At 36.0% G+C, this 21,756-nt stretch overlaps 1 protein-coding gene and 1 pseudogene across 6 annotated transcripts in view; one reads left to right on the top strand and one right to left on the bottom strand.

The window, feature by feature from the left end:
• Positions 1-21,756, top strand: part of Lrp1b (LDL receptor related protein 1B) — a 1,890,041-nt gene that overhangs the window by 264,881 nt on the left and 1,603,404 nt on the right. The gene's annotated exons all lie outside the window — the stretch shown is intronic.
• Positions 10,144-11,105, bottom strand: LOC101836695 (annotated as a pseudogene).

Genomic DNA, 21,756 nt, shown 5'->3' with positions numbered 1-21,756 from the left:
ACTATTATTAAAAACTCAGCACATATATATGCATTTGATATTTCCTTGGCTTAGGCATGCTTTGTATTTGTGGTGTTATGTATTCTGTGATCCTTAAAAATCCCACTATTAAAAAAAACTCACACTATTGCCCTTTTAGGATATCTTGCCATTCTGGTCATTGTTGCAGTTTGTAGGCATCAAAACTGAGTAAGAACACTAGTTGTTTTCCTCTGATGGCAGATTGCATAGCATCTTCTGTTATTATAGAAACTAGTGCCCAGGGAGGAGGATACCAAGTCTGTTCCAGATGAATTCCTCCAATTCCTCTAGCAGAAGTGTGTGATATCTTCAGCAATGGAGTCTTACTACCAAATTTTAGTAGGCAACCAAGAACCAGGCTGTAGGCTATATTGGTTTAAGAGTTCTTGCACTCACCAGACCAACAACTCAAAGATTTTCCATAGAGGAACTGGAATTTTTGTTAGAAACCTATGACTTTTGGGCAGAATATTGCCACCTCAAGTGATATAACTTTATTTAATTACACAAACACACACACACACATACACAGAGAGAGAGAGAGAGAGAGACTTAATGTAACTTTAATTCTGACATTCGTTATCAATGTTTATGCATTTTTATAAAGGGTATGCTTATTAATCTAATATTTTTATGTTTCTGGGAGCACTTATTTCTGCTGATGGAAGTTTTACTGTTGGATTACGTACTCATTTATCTGTCTAGCAACAGGATTTTTTCAAATCCTTGGTAATCCTTACTTATACATTATTTCATATAATGAAAGTACATTGCATGAGGATTTACTGTAAGCACAGTTCCTGAAGTGGGAAATGTTGACAATAAGCTCTGGAAATGTCATGCTAAAATGCATCTTCTGAAGTGTTCAAGCCTATGTATTTTTCTATTCCCTTCCATGTTATTTAATAATGATAAATTTATTAGTTTGTTTCCAGATAAAGACTGTAATCACCACCCTTTATAAATATAAGTATTTATAGGTATTAGTGGGATGCTATGCAATATTTGGTTTAAACCATGCCTCTCCAATCATTTGCCATTTGCTTATGAAGGTAGCATCACCAATTCTTTTAGATGTTTGAAACATAAACTGTACCAGTCATCTCTGTTCACTCGACTTTCAATCACAGATTGGAATGTCTTATGCTTAAATGAAAGCAGCTGTTGCTTAAACTTTCACCACCCATCAGTGACTCTGGTTCTTCTCAGCCTTTGGTTAAAAAAACCTTTTCTATCCTAGGGAACAATAGTTTGAAATGCGTATATTCCACATTGGAATCAGATCATATGACCTTAGCTTTTAGCACACATTTTATCTATAGTGGGAAATCAGGCCTAATGCTTCATTGTTTCATGATTATGAATTTTGTTTGTATGTTCTCAGAAGACAATGTGTTCATGGGAAAAACAACAGATTGTTGGAAACTTGGAAGCTTCCTGATAATCATGATCATTATTTTGGATAAGACTCCTTAGTAAGATCAACTGCTGGAAAACCTAGAAACAATGTTTCTTGGTGTAAGAAAACCTTTTTAAAAAGTGACACTAGACAAGTTAAAGAGCTAAAGTGAGCTACACTCTCTAGTCATTAACACCACTGTCTTCCATCTCATGTCTTCCATTCAAGTTACTTATCTCATACATATGTATTCTTGGCACCTGAAACAATTACATTTCAGAAATGATAGATGTTCTGCCAACTATTAATAGTAGTGTCCCAACTGCTGTGATGTTTGATGACAGCTCAGTATCCCTAGATGTGTAGGTGAGTAACAGATGAGAATCAAAGGAATATCAGTAAATTATGACAATTGTGACTATGAATCATTGTGTGATGTCATATATATTCATTCAAAATAGAGGTATAATCTGAATAGATACAATCACACAGTACTCCTTTATCACATACAACACATAAGAAAATGTGATATTCAGCAATATCAACCATATTCCTCCCAAGAAAGTGCAGGGTTGACGTAAACTGCTCATCAATCTTAGCACCTTTAGGGTCAGTAAGTTGAGGATAAAGGAAGACTGTTCAGAATGGGATGAGAAAGTATAACATGCATTGCAGTTGGAAGGCAGTAGTGGTAATTAAGTGGGCATGTTAAAAACCATTTGACACATTTCCAACTTCATGTTTTACTCTGTTTCAATACGAAGACATGATAGATGTATTGAAATTATATTGTTTGGCCTACATCACAATGATAGCATTTCTTGTTAATATTAGGAGGGTTCTGACCTCAAAGTAGCTTTACTGTTATGTATTCAACTTATAATACCCACAACGTGGAATTTTATCAGAGCTAAAATACTGTGAATGGTGAAAAGTCCAGGAAGATAAGTGTTACTTATTAAATGTGGCTAAAGGGAAATGATCCTGCTTATTCAGGCTTAAATGAAATTAAATAATTGCTCTTCAGTTCTGTACCATCATGTGTACTATTTTTCAAAATTAAACATTTTACATATCATTAATATGCTGATTTTTTTGTTTGTTTGTTTCTGAGACAGGGTTTCTCTGTCTAGCTTTGGATCCTATTCTGGAACTCACTCTATAGACCAGGCTGACCTCAAACTCACAGAGATCCACCAGCCTCTGCCTCCTGAGTGCTGAATTAAACACATGCGTTCACCATTGCCTGGCTAATGCATTGATTTTTAACAGGAGTAAATAAAAGGGAAAATATTCTCATCCTTCACACATGAGAATATTAGCAATATCTAAAATGAAAATAGCCTTCATTCATTAGCTGATGGAAGCAGAAGCAGACACCCACAGATAAATACTGAACCGAACTCCTGAAAGCAAGTTGAAGAGAGGGAGGAGTGATGAACAAAGGGGTCAAGACCAGGTTGGTGAAACCCACAGAAACAGCTGACCTGAAGGAGGGGGAGCTCATGGACCGCAGATTGACAGCTGCGAAAACAGTATAGGACTGATTCAGATCTCCTGAATGTGGATGTCAGTTTGGAAGTCTGGTTAATCTATGGAGCCTCAGGTAGTGGGTCAGTATTTATGCCTAGAAAAAACAATGGACTTTTGAAGTTCATTCCACATAGAAGGATACCCTCCCAGCCTAGACACACAGCTGCCCCAAATGATATGACAGACTTACAAGATCCCCCATGGAAGGCCTCACCATCCCTGGGTAGCAGAAAAGGGATGGGATAGGTAGTTAGTGGGGTTAGGGGAGGAGGGGAGAGAGCAGGAACTGGGACTGACATGTAAAACAAGCTTGTTTCTAATTTAAATAAAGACATAGAAAAAAGAAAATAGCCCTGAAAGCAAGAATATTTCAACCATATTCAGTGCTGGCCAAGCTACATATCACAATGACCTCCTTAATCTCTGGTCTGATTTCACAAAATCTTTACAGTGTGTAGAGAGTTCTATTAACACTCAACTGGGGAAAATTCTGGATTTTTTCTTACATTAATTTATACTTTATACTCTGGCATACAGAAGTATAATACTGCACAGTCCATTAAGTTGAGCACCTAATCCTTTGTCACATATCAGCATCAATGTTCTAAGAGTTCTAACATATCTAACAACATGCCTGGGGATATTCAGACACATCTTTATTTTGTTTTACCACAAGGAGTCAATTATTTCAGCTATTACCCTGCCCATATTTGTGTAAATTCTTTTATCTAGTCAGAGTTGCAACATATTAAGATAATAGAAAATGGAGATTTTTTTCTTCTGTCCCTTACAGATTTAATTTTAGATTGAGTTACCCACTGTTAATCTGGGCATGGTTACTCATGTTTATACTGTCACTTGAGAGACTAAAGCAGGGGATAAAAATATCACTCACTGTTCCCATCTATATTCATCTAAGTCACACACTATCACCCAAGGCTGGAAGTACATGAGGATTCAGTATGCAGGGTTCTTCATAAACTGCTGTTGCTCATTGGAAATACTCACTCTACAAAACCCTACCATCACTACACAAGTGTTTCTCCATGTAATGCTTGAAAGAATATTTCTCTGTAGCTTGTGGGGATAGAGCAAACTGCTGTCTTTACATAATCAACAGCAGCAGGCACACATTCCCTATTTAAACAACTCTTAATTTTGGCTCTAGATACTTTGTCAATCATGTTTCAGTGTCGTAAAAGTTTCAACACTGATAGTCCACCTCTGGCGAGAGAAAACCCTTGTGATCATGAATCTGCTTTGTAATTTTCTGTTATCTATCGTCTTTCACACTATATAAGAAATTTTACTAATAACAAAGTGAGCCAGGATCTGTTACTATCAATTTAAAAGCAATATTCAGATATACCTCATAAAATTCTATTTTATAATCACATAACAATTCAAAATGTAATATTAAATCCTAATATCAATTCATAAGCATATAACATTTTCAATATTAAATGTGAAATCTTCATATTGACCTGCATTGATAATGCCTGTACCATACTGTAACACAATGACCTTGTAAAATGTATCTGCGCCTCTTCTCAGACAGTCAATCAACCCAAATACATTTTCAGGCGATTTTTTCCCTGATGAATTACCTCTAAGATTCCATTTCACCAAGTTGGTGTGACCTCAAAGATGATTTGATTTTTCTTGTAAAAGCTAAAATGCTCTCTGGATCCTGATACTGAGAGAAGGGAAGAGGAATGATTATTCGATCCTTTATGAAAGTAATTTGAGGAAAACCAAACATTACACATCTGCCCTCAGGCTGTGATAATCTAAACAAATGAAGGTATGTTTAGAAATTATAGACTGGTAAAGTTTTTATATTACCCAAGCTCTTTGTTTGTCTTGGGAAAAGCTCAGAAAATTCAGAGAATCACTGTTTCCTAACATAATCTAGAGAAGATAAGAAAGATGTAAGAGGAAGAAAAGACAAGATGGAAAATTGGTTATATAAGCATCTTCCTATAATACAAGTTTCTACCAAGTCCTGGGTTCTTTAACACTTTATAATGATTTTTAGATCTAGAAATAAGATCGTGACCACAGAGATTTTGCCATCATACTAGAAAAGTCTGAGTTAGGCGCTCTGCTATCACAAAGGCAAAATGCAGATATTACACTTGGAGAATCAACCTGGTAATTTGAAATCACAAGTGCTGGGTTTTCTTTGAGTTATGTAAATTTGCATGCCACATAGATAAGAGAAAATCTTTATTTCTCTCCATTGAAACTACTAATATTTAGGGATTTTTTGGCCTTTTTTTGCTTTTTAATCAGCTCTCAACTAGTGTGCCATTGAAAACTAAGATGAAATATAATTTGAGTCAGTTGTACAGCAGCAGAAGGTTATTTTAGTATTAATTTCTCCCTATAGTTTTTCAAGAGTCATCTCTGGAAAGCAAAATGCAATCGTTTCCTTTTAAATTTTTGACAGTATGCTGACTTTGACTCTACAAAATGAGGGAAATATCACCCTTTCCACAGAAACCTTTATATTCTCCACCTAATTCAATACCAAGAACACTCGTCTTAATTAGGGTTTCTACTGCTGTGAGAAAACACTATGATCAAAAGCAACTTGGGAATAATTTCAGCTTACAGCTGCAGAGCACAGTCCATCACTGAGAGAAGTGAGGACAGGAATCCAAACAATGCAGGAACCTAGAGGCTGAAACTACTGAAGATGCTATGGAGAGGAGCTGTTTACTGACTGACTTGCTCCCCATGGCTTGCTAAGCCTGCTCTGTAGCAGCACCAAGAACCACCAGCCCAGGAGATAGCACCCTCTACAGTGAGCTGAACCTTCCAACATCAGTAACCAACCAAGAAAATACACCTTGGGCAAATTTGATAGAGCCTTTTCTCAATTTAATCTCTTGCAAAATGACTATCCCTTGTGTCAAGTCGGCATAAAACCAGCCATCACAACACTCACTGCTAGTCTTTCTTTCAGATTCTTCAGGCCATTACTGGAGTAGTGTTAAAAACACAAAAGCATTCAAGCAAATAATTGCATGCTGTTGACACGTAAATGTGTCTTTATGAAAATCTCAGGAAAAAAATAAAAACAAAACATTTCTGCCTATTACTCAAGACATTTTGAAAGTGGTTGGGGCAGGCACTTTAACATTTGGTTTCTTCTGAATGCCGCAACGACAAGCACACATCATTTTCTCACCGTAGACAGTTTTTGGACCATGTCCCTATTTTGGAAGTGTGTAGCCAAGCCTCTAAATAATTTCTTATCATCATCAACAACAAAAGTGATAACTGCTCATTGCTTTGTGCTTCAGCCATCAATGTCTGTGGTCAGTCTGCGAGAGAAGTGCCAATGAGAAATTTTACGATTCAAACTTTTAAAATTATATACAATTAAGGAAAGACCATGAATTTGAAAAAGAGCAAAGAGGAGTATGTGGGAGTATTTGGATGGAGGAAAGGGAAGAAAGAAATGGTGTGATTTCATTATAATGTCAAAAACAAAAGGAAATATCTAAAAATGAAAAAATATTTTTATTAACTCTAAAAATGGAATATATTTTGATCTTCACGTTGTTTTACTCCCACACATCAAGATCCAATCCTCCTCTTACCTCCTTATCATATAATTTTTGATTATCTTTATTCCTTCTTTTTAAAAAAATATCAGTGTTTGGATTCCAATTTATGCTGCTCATATACTACCTGAAAAAGGATCATCCATTGGAACATGAACCATCTACCACATCCTTAAAGAAAACGTTCTCTCTCAGAGAAGTCCACAGCTCCTCAGTTAGGGACATGAGCTCCTGAAGTGCTTCCTTGGTAGAATGCTGACTGGTTTGGCGTTGCCGTAGTTTGGGGAGGGCTACTACAATTGCTTTGAATTCATGTGTGCAGCAGTCTTGTTATGCCTCAAAGACTCTGTTTCACTCTAGTCTGTCCCATCCTTTGCCTCTTAAGATGATTATGCCAAATCTTTTACTGTAGTTCCAGAGCCTTGGGACATGGAATGAAGTAAATGTTCAATTTGTGGCTGGTCATTCCATTGGCACTTATTTTTTCCAATAGAAACTTTGCTTGTTATTAATTTAACTTTTCTATATTTCAGCTTAATTAACTGGTATCTGGATTCCTAAGTGATTTAACTTTTAGTAGTTCACAATTAACTACCTTTGTAATTAATTGTGTATTTCAAATATTTTAGTACCACTGTGGGAATTCCATAAGGAATTAACTCTATTTTTATTTAAGATACTGGAAATTTAAAACAAGTTCCTGCATGTATTAAGCATATTTTCTATCACTGGGCTATACCCATTCCCTTTGAAGATTTAAAAAATGATTTTTTCATTTAACAGTATTTTTAAATTTAAAATACAAAATTGTAGTTCTACTACAATCTTGTCTTTTAATCAAATACTTGTTGCAGCAAAGCAAAGGAAATAGCTGAGCTCAACACAAAAGCAACAATTTCTCTGCTGCATCCCCTTATCATTCCCCAGAGGTGAACCTTCACACTTTCTACATTTATTTTCTATGGTAGTTGACAATGAAGTTATGAATAATATTCCTATTTAAATGCCTCTACAAGTTGAGCCCTATTTAAAATATGAATATGTAGTGTTCTTGGTCGACTTCTCTTTCTTCTTCATTGCACATTTGAATATAAATTTTTATTTAAATTCTATGTTTTCAATACAAAAAAATATATCAAAACTTTGCTTTTCTTATGGACTTAAAATGCTTCTCTACTTTCTTTTCCTTCAGCTATCATTTCATTATTATACACTAAAGTCAAGATTTTTATTATTTTCTGAAATCAAAATTGAATTTATATAATTCGTTCTTCAACATGTATGTATCAGTGTACTATCATACATAATATATAACGAATTAGTATTTTACCTTATTACAACATTTTAAATATTAACAATTTAAAGTCAACTAGTATGCTGGGTCTTTTTGTCTCCTTTCAAAGTCATGACTACAGTGTCATTCAAGGGAATTTATTTCCCTAAGATTGTTTAATTTTACTCAGAAATAATTGATTTCAGTTTACTTAGTCTGTTATCTTTGATAAATAGAATCAACTCTCTTTAATTATTTTGCTTTCTTTTTTATTGATTTGATATGCTCTTTGAAACCCAAACAGGTCTAGAAATCTCTTCATAGCTCAGGCAGCCACAACATCACATTTACTCCCCTGTCTCAATCTGCTAAGCAATGAGACTGAGGTATGTACCTCCATGTCTTGATCTTATTTTCAGTTATATTTCATATCATAGCTCTCAATAGACAGATTATCCTTGAATGCATATTTACTCACAAATGCAATCATTTGTTTTATTGATTTTCTTCTTGTTAATTCTTACTGTGTGTATACATAAATTGATTCTACTAAATATTGCAAAATTCTCAATCAAAAATTCCATATATTGTTTCATTGGGTATTGGATATATCCTCTTTACTGCAGGCTGGGAGGCACTGAGGATTCAACCACCACTAAAATGAATCTCATTCCTCATATTCTGAGTAAGGGAGGGCTCTAGGCTTGGAGGGAAAGCAAGTCCTTACTAAAAACTAGACCCTTCTTGTAAATGTCAAAATAGGAATTTAGGATATATGCATGTACTTGCAGATTTCATCATTAGTATTTCATAACAGAACACCATTTTTTCTTAATTTTGGAACAATTTTAAATGAAGGTTAGTTTATTATATCTGGAATTCATGTCAATCCTACCCTTTATTTAGAAAAAGAGCAGAAGCCGCTTTAATGTGTTGCTCCCTGTTGGTGATCACACATGTTAAGTTTCTGTGACTAGGAACTTCATTAGAGCATCAGAAATTTCTTGAAATATGTATGATTCTGGACTGTTTAACACAATGATGTTCATGGTTTCAGTAGAAAGTTCAGTTTGTAAAACGTTTGTCACATGTCACAATTGGATCCTCAGCCACCAAACAAAAATCTGTATAGTGCTGCATCCTTATAACTGCACTTATGAGGGACCAAGACAGGAAGTCCCCTTTATTTTCCAGACAGCAGTTAATCTACTGGTGACACCTAGGTTCACTGAAAGAGCCTGTGTCAAAAAGAAAATGGAAGTCATTGAAGAAGACACGATGTTAGCCTCTAACCTCCAAACACACATACACACAGAGTTTATTTTGTTTTAACTAACTTGGTAAAAAGTAACTGATTTTTGTCGACATTTCAAACATTACAAAAAGCTGACATACTTTTGTTACATTTGACTCAAATTTTGCTAATACATTCATTTTATAAATATTTTTTCAAACCTTTTTTCATATTTCAACTCATCATATGGAATACTTGAGAATTATTATTTACATATTATCAGATATCAGAAAATATATTTTCAGTAACACAGCTTTTTAAAAACTAGTAATTAATGCATTGTCCAGAACATAGTATACAAGAACTAACTCTTAACATAAGGATGGCATAAGACATGTTGTGTATGTTACTGATAAGTGAATATTTCTATAGTTATATGCATAAATAATCTTTCAGCTCTTCAACATAATTTTTTATTGCACTGAATGCTTGTAAAAATCCAATGATTTCTTTTGTAGATTTAATCTAGGGACAGCCTAATATTAGTTCTTCACATTGATATGAATGGATCCTTGTCTCCACAAAGAATGTTTGCATAGAGTGAGTGTGGTGTTTAAGGAGAGGCTTGCTTTAACCTGAATATCATCAGACAGAGGGGGAATGAGTACCCCGTGAAGAAGTGTGAGTTATTTTTCTGTCCTATGATCCTAAAAGTAATTTTGAAAATATTTTAACAGTAAGCAAAATGCATATGCTTAAATGTTTTTTGACTGTCCATTTGCATTTTTCCCATAATTATTTTTTAAAAGCAAACAAACAGAAACCCCAGAGGGTCTAGAGGACACTAGGAGAGCATTACTGACCAAATCACCTAAGCAGACTCACATGGGCTCACAGAGACTTGAAATGACAAACTCGGGGCCTGCGTAGGTCTGTACCAGGTCTTCTGCTTATATATATTATGGATGTTACCTTGATGTGTTTGTGGAACTCGTGTGTGTGTGTGTGTGTGTGTGTGTGTGTGTGTGTGTGTGTGTGTGACAAATATCCTCCTATCCTCCTCTTTATTATTACTAAGGTTTCTCCATGTCCATCAGTAACACAGTACTTATTTAATCCAACTCTTGCCCATTGTTTGGGCCCTTCAAACTTCGTTCCCCTTCACCTCAATGGGAGCCCCCTTGTATGTGGCCACCCAATCAGCATTGGTGTGCAGATCAGGTTGGATCTGCTCCCAGACCTTCTTCTTAAGGCTCAGCTCCTTGTCAGGCTCTCCAGGGAAAGCATCAAAAGTAATTGTCTCCAGGAACAGACCTATTGGGAGGGGCAAGAATTCCTGCTTTCTCTGGTGAACCAACACACATCACCATTGCTTGAGACAGCACTCCTCGCAAATTTGCAGATGTCATATTACAAAGTAAAATCACCATCCGATTTTGTAACTGTTCTAGAGGAACATGATTCACCAGTCCACTGACGAATGTCCATGGGGCGCCTTCTGCCGCATCCATTTCCTCTACATACAAGGAGTCTGCATCAGCGTGTTTTTTAGCAGTATCGATACAACCAATTGGAAGATCCAGACGAGAACCATCTATTGGCTTTGAGTCAGCACTTGCTGCTGCCGCCTGTTGCTTCTTCTCCTCTTTCTTTCCTTTCTTATCAGTTTTCTCTTTTACCTTCTTTTCTTCTCCCCCTCCATTGATATGTTCTTTTATACTAGAAGAGGTGATTAATACCGATGTAGACTGTATGACACTTGTAGAAACTGCAGAGCTAACTTGCAGTGGAGTATCAGATGGGATGGAATTTGCTTCACTACATTCTGAATTTCTGCCTGTATATTAGCTCTTGCTTTGGTTCTTCTATTTCTTTTTTCAGTTTAGTATTTTCAACTCGAAGTTTCTTTTCTTCTCACAAAGTTGCCTGCAAAACTGCTTTCTTCTTGAAAAGAACAACGTGCTGCTTGAGATACTCAATGATCTGGTGTGCCTCTGCACCTTTCTGCTCTAGTCTCTTCAGAACAGCATCAATGGTTGCCTTCTTTGCCCAGAATCCGCAGAAAATCATGAAGCGATGAACCGTAGCTCTAGGGCAGCCTCCATTTTTGTGGAACTCTCAACAGTGGGGGCACGTGTGTCTCTGACTCTTTTGTATGCTCTTGGGTCTCTTTTCTTCTTATTGGGTTTCCTTGTCTAGCATCAATATAAAAGCTTTTGCTTTGTCTTATTGTATCTTGTTTGTATTTTTTGGCTTTTGTCTCTTGGATGCCTGTCTCTTAGAGGAAATGGAACAGAGGAAATGGACATAGGGGAGAGGGAAGGTCAAGGGAAATTAGGAGGAATGGAGAGAGGGAAAAGTGTGGTTGAGATATATTGTATGAAGGAAGAATCTATATTAAAATTTAAAAAGCCAAGCAAACAAACAACAATATTTAAGGAAGGTAGAAAGTTAATGTACACATTAGACTTATTTGCAATTAATATTTTTATATAGATTAAATATAAACCCTTTGCTTTCTTTGTCTTCTTCTTCCATCTATTCCATCCTTCAATGAATTACAACACACACACACACACAAACACACACACACATATAAAATCTACTTGTCTCATAACTAATTTAAACCTGGTCTTCAACAGATAACACTGTAGAATATTCTACCTTTGTGAAAATTAGTGTATTATTAAATATTTACTTCTGTCTTAATTTAATTTCTGTTCATGAAATAAAAAGCATCATCAAAAACAGCTTGTAAAGGAAAGTTGAGTGTTCACCTGAGATACGTGGTTACATGTAAGTCTGTTGAGGGGAAACAAAGGCAAGAACTCCAGATAAGAGCATGAAGGCAGGAAATGAAGCAGAAACCATGGAAGACTCTGCTTACTTGCTTGCTCCCCATGAATGGCTTGCTCCCCATGGCTCAATGATTTTACATTATTATGCCACTCAGGACTACCTGGTCAGTGATGATGGTACTACCTCTAATGTAAATGGGTCCCCCTTCCTACATCAGTTAATAATCAGTCCATGTAAAGGAGGAATTTTCACAGTTGAATTTCCCTCTTCCCAAGTGATTCTTGTTTGAGTTAAGTTGGCCAAAAACTCAGTAGGACACCCCTCTCTCCTCCCTCAACCTCCTCTGCCACCCTATCATATTCCTGACCTCTAATTTTTAAATTATTATTGTTATATATGTGAACACACACAGGAGCACATACACATGTGTCATGTGTATATGTATGTATATGTGTATGTATGTATGTATATATATATGTATAAATCAATTAATATTCCTTGAATGTAAATGCATTTTGTGTTGAACACTTGTTATTGGGTAATCAATTAGGTCACTCGTCCTTAGAGAAGACTAATTCTTTTTCAGCAGTTATCACCAAAGGATGGCATCCCATGAAATTTTCCTTATCTGCATTGGAATATCAAATGATGTCATCATTGCTGCATTCTTTTTTCAGGCATCCATGGATATTTCATGCATGTGGTTTCTGGTCACATGTAGAAGATACAGTCTTCCATAAGACTTTCTGGTTTTGTTCTTAAATCTTTCTACCCTCTCTTTTTTGGTGTTCCATTTCCTCCCTGGTCATTAGGTCTGGAGGTCCAGTTTTAATATATCAATTGGTATTGATACACTTAATAGTCAATAGTCAGTTGTGGTTTTCCATAATGATCTCTGGATTCTTTAAAAACAAGCAAGGAAACAAACAAACAAAAACTACTTTTTTTGTGAGGGATGAGAACTATATTTACCATTGAGTATAAGGAAAATATTTAGAATTCACTTAGGAGTCAGACTGGTTCAGGAAATTACAGTAGGAAGTTGTCCTTTATAACTGTTCTAATTTTCTCTTTCATGTTGTGATAAACTTCATGGTCAGTCTGTTTACACAAAACTTTCTAGACGACAGTGTTTGACAGCAGACTTCCTGGTATTCTTGCTTTTATATTCTCCTGATTTCTTCTTCTGTGGTTTTCTGTGAACCATGAGTACATGAGCTGTGGTGTAGATATATCTACTGTAGCTGGAGTTCCCAGGACTCTTTGATTTCCTCTTTGTGTTAAGATGAAGTTTTATGTAATTATCTCATTCTACTGTAAAATCAATATTTGATGAAGGGTGACAGCTACACTTATCTGTCTCTGGATATAATTGTTAAGATTTAATATGTGCTAAGAAATTATACTGGTCTAGCAAAGTGGAAAAATCATATTCCAGTATGAATTCATAGTCCTGGGAATTTAGCTAGGTTTCTAGTATCAGGTATGATTTGTCTCCTGATTAGTAGCACTAAATTGCATTACACACACGCACACACACACACACACACACACACATTGTGTATGTAACAATAATAGTCAAAGAAAAAGAAGCAAAACTATAAGATTCAGGGATAAATGGGAGGGGTCAGAGAGAGGGATCCGAGGAGAGAATGAAGGATAAGAAGGAAGTTATATAATCATATTCTAACTAAAATATATTTAAAAACTAAAACTGATAAAATAAAAAAATTGTGATACAAAATAAAATTTAAAAAATCATGATCAAAACCATCTTGGAAAAGAAAGTCTATTTATAATTCTATTTAACAGTCCACCATTGAGCAAAGTCAGGACAGAAACTAAATCAAAGAAAGAACTAGAAGCGAAAACCATGGAGAATACTCCTCACTGGGTATCTCTGATTCACTCTCTACTTCTTTGCCTTCCTGGAGTTGGTGGCCTCCACAGTGGGCTAGTCTCTCCCAGTGAATCATCAATCAAAACTATCTCTTGCAGACCTGAATATGGGCACTTGATCAGGACTATATCTCAACTGATTCTCTGCCAGATCACTCTGGTCTCTTGTCAGTTTGAGGGCTGAAGCTAAGTAGGACACAATCCATATTAGTTTCTCTAATTTAGGTTGTTTTACCTTGGTTTTACCTTTGCCTATAGATTAAAATCTTTTCTGTGTTTGAGAGAAAAGAAACCCTTTCTGATTGTATACCTAGAAGTAACTTGATGGATGTGTATGTATGTATATATGTATGTGTGTATGTATGTATACAAGCATGTCTTAGCTACCTGTTTCAGGCTGTGAGGAGCTGGCTGAAAGTTTGTTTGAGCTCCATAGCTGCAATTTGGATGAGCAATCAAAAGACATATGAAGAGAAATCCATTTTTTAAGAAGTCAATTTGCAAAGCCCTTTATAAGATGCAATTTTCCCACAGCAGTGGTTTTTCAAAGCCAAGTTATTTGCTAGTAAGTTTGTTTTCAGAAATACAAACATTTGAGAAAATGTCAAAACAGATCTGATATATTCCAAGGCATATGGTCGTCTTCATTCTCTGTATTGTTTCTCTAAATAGTAAATACCTTGAAATAACCTGTACTAAATATGCTGATGTATGTTCTGGTTCTTTGTTGTAATACAAGAATAATGGTTCAAGAGCCTCTGAGTTATTTATTGCCACGATCTCAACCTGAATCCTTGTATGATTATTTCTTAGCACATTGAGGTGCCATGTCGAGCACCAACTTTTCTTACCTGTTTATAAAAGTCTTTGCATTCTGCACTCCACCATTCCACCATATTGATCCCTTTCTGTGATACTTTGGATATTATTAACTTATGTCACAAGAGAGGTCCTCAGTTTCTAGCAGTTAACTAATTACATTTTGTGATGGCAAAATGAGTAAGTCCTGACCTCTGTGAAATAGCTATTCCAATAGTGATTCCATGAAAAGAACACTTCTTTATTGTCACTTCCTGTTTCAGCAATAAGTGATGAATGAGACAGTGGAGAGGACATATTTGCCTCTTTGTCAGTTTGAGCTTCCAATGCATGATGCATGATATTCATCAAGTCCAAATTATAATAGTAGTCACAGATGCTATATGGTAGGTTATGAACAGGCTGTGCCATGGTGTAGCCTGAAACTAACTCTAGTGCAGCTTTGAATACTACATTAAAGTTTTTAATTTGTCTTATGAGTCTTCATTAAATAATAAATAAATATCTCTTGTCTCCCACTCTCCCTTTTCATTTGCAATTTGTAGAACTTTTCAAAGAGAAAGCTTTTGCTTTATGGTTGAAAATGGGGCTGTTTGCTTGATTCAGCAGAAATGACTGTGGTGAAACTGGAATTTGATAAAGCAATTATAATTTTAATTGGATGTTGAAGTCCTGTTTTCAGGTGCAGACATTTGTAATTTGGGCAGGCGGACACTTGTCATGGCTTTCTAATTACCCTGCAGAATGACAAATGCTTGCATAGGGCAGAAGGAGGAAACGGTGACTCATGTGTCATACCAACAGCAGTACTTCCAATTTATCACATCCTCTCAGCACTCTGTATGCTAAGATTAAATTACAGTGTCAACTGCTACTAGGAACAAAGGAGTAGTCTATTCTGGGTTAAGAAGGACAGAAAGCTAATGGAGCATCTAAAACTAATAGATTAATAGGAATCTCTATGAAAATTATGTTGTGTGAGTTTCTTTAATCTCAACATTATACACATTTACAGGAAAGCTGAAAAATAAGTCAAAATGGAAACTGAAGTACAAGGAAACATGAATTTAACTGGTGTCACTAAATGTCAACAGCAATAATTGAATTATTCCTTGTGATTTCAAAAAACAGCTTCTTAGAAAGATTACTCTTCTCCATCAACAGAAGATTATCTCCACACACAGGAACTGAACATTGGGAGACCATTCACGCTGATCCATTCACTTTTTTATTATAGCTACATTGCCAATCTCTGTAGCATCTTTCAGATGTTTGTTACTCTCATTCCAAGGCTCAATCAAGGATCGCAAACTGCACTTTTTTATTTTGATTTTACACCTAGAATAGCACCCTGAACCTGTTTGTAAAGAAAACAGGAAAGAAAACAAAAGTCATGACATGCATGCTTTCCTAAATGTCCCAGAAAGTCAAGTGTAGAAGCTTAACATTTGACTAGTGGCACTTTTTTCACACTGGTATTTGGCTTATAGTTTCTGGAAAAACTTGACGTATCTGTGTTTGGCCCAGATGAGAGATATTGCTAGTAATTCTAGACTTTTATACAATTTCAGTGACATTTTCACGATTTATCACTTATGTGGGTCCCACTTTATTTTTATGGCTAATGATTGATATGTGGCGTGTTATTTCTCTGTTGCTGTGATTAAAAAAAAAAACAGTCACCAAAAGCACCTTAAGGACAGAGAGGACTAATTTAGTTAATAGTTCCAGAGGCATAGAGTCCCTCGTGGTGTGGAAGGCATGGCTATACATAAGACTGGGAAAGCAACTGCACCTGAAAGCTGGATGACCGGAATTTCATGTCATACATGAAGCAGAAAGTAGTCTGGGGGAAGTTGCTGGAGGAAGTAAGAGCAAGAAGGAGACCAGGGTATAAGCTCTCGTATCCTGTCCCCAGTGATGCATTACCCCCAGCAAATGCCACATCCCAAAGGTTCCATCACCTCCTTAAAGAGCACAACCAACTGTGACAAACTTGGAAATTAACAGTAGTATGATCTTTGGTCCAATGATTTAGATCCATTAATAATGCTCATTTGAATGGACTGTTTTAGGTTTGAGGTCTGAATGTGCCCATTTATTTAATCTATTGTCCTTTCTACTATTTCCTGATATAATTTTGGAGACAGAGAACTTTCAATTCTACTATTATCTCATCGTCAACTAACAATTTAGTATTCATTCATTATGTCTCTCTTTCATATTTCAAATGATCCTGAAATTAAATTTCAGTTGTGCTTGCAATAGATACTATACAGTAGTCACAATCACAATTAATTCTACGTAGTATATTATATGGCTACATCTCACAAAATAATATTGACGAAAACAGGTGTGTGGAAAAGGGGTCCATCTGAACATACTTCCATAAAATAATAAAATTTAAATAGCAATTTACTGTGTTGTTCCCTTAGAAGTCAAGAGTACTTTTGATGGAGTGTGGATGCTGCTTCTTGTGACTTTATAATATTTTGCTTATATATTTGGTTAATGGTTAAACTAATATTAAAGTAATATGCTATGATAATGAAGTTTCAATAAGCAATGACCCTGTAAACAGGTACTTTGCTCACTTATGTTACAAATAAATTTAAAAACTATTATAGAAGTTCTGCAGATGACTCAGTGAATAAGAACATTTTCTATGGAAAAAAAGAATCTTAATTTCCAGGTCCCAGAACCAACATAAAAGACAAGCACCACAGTGAACATTCTCAAATGGCGAAAAGAAGCACTCTCCCTTAGTTTATGAGGCACGCTTGGGTGATGATTTTTGGGGGAGGGAGAGTCAGGTTTCTTTGAGGCTTTAGCCCTTGGTAAGTTGACCACAGTCCAGTAGATGGCTCCACACCAATGAATATATGAGAAACAAAAGATAGATTTGAGTTAGGTTTTAAAAACATGAACACACAATGTTGGGGCTACAAAAATGTGGCTGATGGATCAGGGAGGAATCAATGGGAAGAAATGGTCATGAATGTGATAAAAAATAAGCTGTTTGGAATTCTTAATAATTACCATTTAATAATCCAGGTATGACAGTGTGTGTCTACAAGCCCTGTGCAGAAAATGGTTGATCCTGGGAGGTCACAGGCCAGTGAGCTTCATAGAAATGTCAGGCTTGAAACTTCCTCAGAGACCTTGCTCATGAACTAAGATAGGTGGCCACTGCATTAACAGATATGGACAAATGTAACTACTAAGTTATTCCCAAATGACATGTGAAAACATAACAAACATTTGATATATAACAGATAGTAGATGTTTTCTAGTAGTTTCCACAGGTAGGTTTGAAATTCTAATATCCCCTGAATTATTTTTTTACAAAAAACAATTCCATAGAGAACTGACATCTGAAGGAAACACTGTTTTAAAATAATGCCTTCATATTTGGGTGTGTGTTTGTAAACAGTGTCAATCCACTGTCATACTGCCTTGTGTGTTGCTCCAGACTAAACAAAAAACAGAAATGCCAATGTGATTTCATCACGTTGAGCATGATGACTCATTTTCCTTTGTAGCACAGATGATCTGTGTTCTTATTATTTACTTAACCATGATATACCTCTGAGTTGGTCTTCTGAATCAATTTTCTTATTTTCATTGTAGCATTCTTATAAATTGTCAATTGTATGTGATTTTATCTAAAAGTTTTCCTAGAATTTGACGTTTAATGTTAATTCTATTATCTTATGTTTTCATGTCCTCAAGGGAACAAATTATACACCAAGTCATCTATTACCTTGTTCAAAGAATTTTCAGATCTTTTGAATATCTGTGTTGTATCATTAGGCTTACAAAAGTTTGAATTAAGGATTTTACACCTTTGAACCTTAAAATTTAGCCTTCATTTATTAGAGATCTGGTTTCTTTTTTGGTATGCTATCTGAATTCAGGCAGCTCATATTACAATTTATGTCTTCTACTCTGATAGATAGCTGAGAGGGAACCAAATGAGACAGTTTAAAAGAAGGAGATATTCTGGTTCACTCTTTCAGATGTGAGTTAGGCTTCCACCTCTGTTGTTTGTGTCCTGTGGGAGACAAAGCCGCATGGCAGAAGGCTGTGGCACCTCACAGAAGTTAGAGAGAATAATAGAGACTGTTTTCCATATATTATTTTTATTCAGTTGTGGGTGCCTATATGTTACAGCACTGCACACATTTTCCCTTTAGCTAACATCTTCTGGAAACACTCTCAGAGACACACCTAGAGATGTTTTATTAATTTAAACTTCTCCCAATCCAATCAAGTTGAGAGTCAAGATTAAATATGACACACAATTTTCACTTTTAAAACAATTCAGTCTTGATGTTGAATTTCAGATTCAGTACAGTATATTCATTCCCAGTGATCTCTGTCTCCAAAGTTTCTTCCTCCTTATCAAGATAGAATGTGTTGCATGTGATTTCTTGTGACCTTTCTAGACGTTTTAGTTCCAGGTAACTCTTGCTTGTCAGATTATAGCTATGTTCTCATGAATTCTGAAAGTCATATTCAAAGTAGGATCTGTGTTATGATTGTCATCCCTGATGTCCCCAATCCCTTTGAACTTGAATTTTTCACACTTCTGAGCTGCCTCTTCTGCTAAAGATGTTTACCTTGTTTACTCATCATTCTAAGAATCCAGATCTTTTTATCTTCCAATGGTTGGCAACTGCATTAGGCTTGCTTTATTTTCCTCTATGTGTAATTCTATGTGGCCTTTGTGGTGTGCGTAAAATGATTCCAATTCATGTGGCCTCTAGAATTCAATATGGACATGCTCTCAGACACGTCATTTATATATGCACGTACTTTGGGATATAATATCTGGGTATGCACATAAGATTGATTTTTTGTGTTACTGAATGTTAAAAGTCATGTTTTCATTTGGGAGTTGGTTCAGCAACTATGAATGAGAAGAATCTTGGAGGAGTTTGAGGACTAGAAACCACAATAAGAATATAGCATTAAAAAAAACATTTTCAGTAGCGAAAAGGAGAGAAACTAACAGCAAGGTAAACAAAACAAGAATACTGGCAGCTCTTGCAGGGGGCCTGTGGTCAATTCTCAATACCCACATGGTGGCTCACAAACATTCATAACTCCAGTAGCAGGGCTTCTTAATATACTCTTCTGGCTTCTGCAGGTTCCCGGTCCATGTTTAAAACATCATTTACAACATCAATGTACCCAAAGCAGAGATCAAGGACACTATTATGTTGATTAATATTTGTTTATCTTGACACAAAAGTAGACACAGCAGGGAAGGGGGAATCTAAGTTGAAGAATTGCCTTCCTCAAGTAGCCTGTGGGCACATCTCTGTAACATTTTCTTTATTGGTAATTGATGGGGGAGCACCTGGCCCATTGTGAGCAGCGTCATCCCTAGGCAGGTGGGCTTGGGATGTTAAAGAAAAGTGGTTGAACATGAACGTGAGTGCAAGCCAGTAAGCATATTTACTATCTACATTAAAATTTAGTCTAAATTCAGAAGCATTTTAAACTTTCAAAGATAGTGAAAATTAACATTGGAATGATTGATGTCTAGTCTGAGGTGACACAGTGGGAAAGCATTGTGACTATAACTTTGCATGAGGTGAATGCATGGGTTGATGTATTTCTACTAAACCAACGGACTTGCACTGTGAGACACGTGACAAAAGTCACCTAGACAGGGCTCATTATGTGAATCTAGCTGTTGAAAGTAATTTTAAAATATATTAACATTTTAACTAATTCATATATTTTTCATTAAAAAAAACGTTTGTTTTTGCTGAATGTTTGCATGTATGTATGTGTACCATAAGCATACATGATGCCCATTGAGATCAGGATATTGTGTCAGTTATCCTAGGATTGGGATTACTGGTGATTTCTTGTAAGTTGCCTTGTGGGTTCTAGGACGGGAACCAAGATATTTTGGAAAGCAGACCAGTGCTCATACCCTGCTTCTGGATGGTTATCAGAAATATACAAGAGCCTTGTGGAAACTTCATAGTTTTTTAAGTCATTAAAATTTATGACTTACAAAAACTACATAGCATAAAAGCGACAGGGTAGATTTTACCAAATTTGAGACAGGTAGAACTGTGGTGCAACACTTGCCCCTATGAATGCATGTGAATGCTGATGCTCGAAAACAGGAGAACAAGTAACTATTTCAAATTGGAAATTCAAATCAAAGTTACAAGTAGAGATGATTGATTTTGTAGAAGTATGGTTAGCCTGAGGCTGTTTCTCACCAGGGCAGTCTCTATGGTGTGTGCTGGCATGAGCAGCACTGAAGATTTAGTTATTTACTGGAGGCCAAAAGCTTGTGACTACAGTTACACCATTGCCAAGAAGCACACAAAACTACTCATAAAAACAGTGTGAAGAAAAACCAAGAGGCAGACAGGTCAGGACTGGTGGTATTTCTGTAGCAGTCTTGAGGCAGTCAAAAGAGGTGCTAGCAGAAGTGTCACGTGAGTGTCAAGGCCATTTTAACATCACCCACACAGAGATGGTGCTAACAGAACTTTGTGGGCTTGCTCTTTGTCTGTGTCCCAAACCATCCATGCACATGGCAAACTCTAAAGTATTTATATGTTTTTTTCTTCCCAACTGTGAACATGTTATTTGTCTTAAGTTTGTCATTTATGTCTCCTCTTCATACCATGAAACTGAATTTACCCATATAGATGGAAAGAAATTAGATTCTGGAATTGAAGTACATGGAATATACCTGCAGACATGCCTGCTTATGTCTCTCTGAAATGCGATGTGTATAGTTACTAGATAAAGATTTCTTTTTCTGCCAGTGACACTGTTATATCAGTTATATGACAAGATAATTTAGAATCAATGCATCATAAACCTAATTCTAGGCATAATGATAAAAATGTAAATGCTGACACTTCAGTGCTGAATAGTAAATGAGTGAGTAATTTCATTTTCCTTCCAGTATCCTTGTCAGCCCTCAATAGCAAGTCACAGAGATTCACGAGTCTTATACTACATTGCCATATAACTTGCTTTTTTAAAATACAATGTACTTGGGTAAGGTGGAAATAGAGAGGCAGGAGAATTAAGCATTCACAACCAACCTGAGAGCTACACAGTGACTGTTTCTAGAATAGTCTGTGAAAATTAGTGAGGTTCCATCAAAAGGAAGAGCAAGAGAAAGAAATGGAGATTAATTTCAGTACAATATAGGGAC

Source organism: Mesocricetus auratus, unplaced genomic scaffold (genome assembly GCF_017639785.1).
Source record: "Mesocricetus auratus isolate SY011 unplaced genomic scaffold, BCM_Maur_2.0 Super-Scaffold_100004, whole genome shotgun sequence".
In the NCBI taxonomy this organism is placed as follows: Eukaryota; Metazoa; Chordata; class Mammalia; order Rodentia; family Cricetidae; genus Mesocricetus; species Mesocricetus auratus.
Note: the sequence above shows the minus strand (reverse complement) of the source record. Positions and strands in the feature narration are given on the sequence as shown.